The 2,357-nt window shown below is 57.7% G+C and overlaps 1 protein-coding gene across 1 annotated transcript in view; it reads left to right on the forward strand.

Annotated features, from left to right (window-relative positions):
* RASGRF1 (Ras protein-specific guanine nucleotide-releasing factor 1) overlaps positions 1–2,357 on the forward strand; it is a gene marked incomplete at its 3' end in the record, with an annotated part of 74,947 nt that overhangs the window by 36,345 nt on the left and 36,245 nt on the right. The gene's annotated exons all lie outside the window — the stretch shown is intronic.

Genomic DNA, 2,357 nt, shown 5'->3' on the forward strand with positions numbered 1-2,357 from the left:
CGCGCCTGCACTGCGGTGGCCGGGGAGGTGAGCAGGAGGGTCCGGTTCGGGGCGCGTGTTGAAGCTGGAGTTGCTGACGGTCCGATGTGGGGAGGGAGACAGGCCGAGTCAGGGCGGGGTGAGCAGAGGAGAAGAGTGGGGGAGGGTGTGCAGGGAGGAGGGACCACGAACCCGGGGACCAGATCCCACACACACGTTCCAACGGGGGCTCCTGGCACAGAGGGACACCTGACCCAGGGCACCTGTCACAGGGCGGGCACAGGGCAGGGAGCACCTAGCTTACCAGGAATGTGGCCTAAGACGCTGCCCCCGTCCCCCAGGGCCCCGGCGTGTAGTCCACTCTTTGTCCTCTCGGATTAGGGGCTAAGGTGACCTGCCTCCCTCCCTAATGTGCCTGGACCGCCCTGGCCGGGTTGCTCAGTGGATAGAGCCCCGGCCCTCGGACTGAAGGGTCCCGGGTTCTGTATCTCGGATTAGGAACCAGCTGTGTCCAGCGTCCCTCCCACACCGGCCTGAACCTACAAGTTCTCTGAGGTCAGACTCAGCTGAGCTAGAGCTGCATCGCCAGGCCCTCCCGTAATAAGCCCGTTTAGAGCCGGGATCTTAAAAACCAACATAGAAGAGGGTTCCTGGGGGAAAGAAATACATAGGCCCTGAGAAGGAGTTGGCGGGAAACTTGTTCAGACTGTCGCTCAAAAATGACAAACCAACCCTGGCCGGTGTGGCTCAGTGGATAGAGCGTCGGCCTGCGGACTCAGGGGTCCCGGGTTCGACTGTGGTCAAGGGCGTGTGCCTTGGTTGCAGGCACATCCCCAGTGGGGGGCATGCAGGAGGCAGCTGATCGATGTTTCTCTCCCATCGATGTTTCTAACTCTCTATCCCTCTCCCTTCCTCTCTATGAAAAATCAAAATACATTTTTAAAAAAGAAATAGCCGAAGCCTAGCCGGCGTGGCTCCATAGCTGAGCGTCAACCCAGAAACCCAGAGGTCAGGGTTCGATTCCCGGTCAGGGCACATGCCCGGGTTGCAGGCTCCATCCCCAGGGTGGGCCGTGCAGGAGGCAGCCAATCCAGGATGTTTTTCTCTCACCCATGTTTCTGTCTCTCTTCCTCTCCCTTCCTCTCTCTCTAAAAGTCAACTTAAACGTTATTTTAAAAAATAATAAGTTTAAAAACAGCCATATAAGAGAATTCAGTGGGGATGGAACCACAAGTATAGAAGCCCTCCAGAGGGATGAGAAGGGAGAGGGAGTCAAAGAGAAACATCCATGATGAGAGAGAATCATGGACCGGCTGCCTCCTGCACGCCCCACACTGGGGATCGAGCCGGCAATCTGGGCAGGTGCCCTTGACCGGGAATTGAACCCGACCTCCTGGCTCATAGGTCGGCGCTCAACCACTGAGCCACGCCGGCCAGCTTCCCTCCCCGATGCACCAGAACTTACAGAACTAAGTAAAGTCATTCTTGTCTGAGCCGGCTGCATTGCCGGGTTCTCCAACAATAAGCCATCCCAGAGCCAGGATAAAGGAAACAGCCCCATGAAGGGCTCAGAAGGGGAAGCAGTAAGTGCAAAGGCCCTGGGGTACGTCACCGGATCCCCCCCCTCCCCCAATGACCCACTGCTTTCCTAAGGCTCCTGGGAACTCATCGAGGCTCTGAGCAAAGTCCAAGACTCTGGTCCTCTTACCCAACAGCATTTGTAAAAAGCAGGTCGATGGCGCCACCTTGTGGACACAAGCGAAATGCAGCCGTCAGAACAGGGACTGTTGTCTGTGTTCTCAGGTTGGGGGGGAGCTGTGTCCTATTTCTCTCTCAGACGAGCCAGAATTCACAGCAATAACTGAAGTCGGTGTTCCCCGAGCCAGCTGCGGTGCCCTGTCCTCCAGAAATAAGCCATTCCAGACCCATTATTAACGAAAACGGCCGCATATAGAGCGTCGAGGGGCACTCACAGGACGTGCAAAGGTCCTGAGGCAGAAATGAAGTCAGTTTCTTCTGTGGGTGGACAGGGCTGGTGGTCGGATGGACCAGGAGCCGGTTGATGAACTAGGGACGTCTCCTGTACGCCCATCTTCCTCCCCCTGCTGCTGTCTCTGCCTCCCACGTTTCAGACTTTTAAATCCCAGCGGCCTGCGTCTTAGCTGTTCACCTCCATCTCCTTTTCTCTGACACATCGCCCGCCTCCTGGGCTGTGGGTGATAAAGTGAGATCGAACCTCTCCGTGCCCAGCACACTGGGCTCCTTCCTGCTCCCGACCCCTTTGTTGGGGGACCCTGCTGAGAATTGGGGGGTGCCAGGCTTTCTCCCCAGACCTGGCTGGGCCCGGCACCCCTCCCTCCCGGGGCGGCCGCCCGAGC

The sequence above is a fragment of the Myotis brandtii genome, unplaced genomic scaffold, assembly GCF_000412655.1.
Source record: "Myotis brandtii unplaced genomic scaffold, ASM41265v1 scaffold1166, whole genome shotgun sequence".
NCBI classification, from domain to species: Eukaryota; Metazoa; Chordata; class Mammalia; order Chiroptera; family Vespertilionidae; genus Myotis; species Myotis brandtii.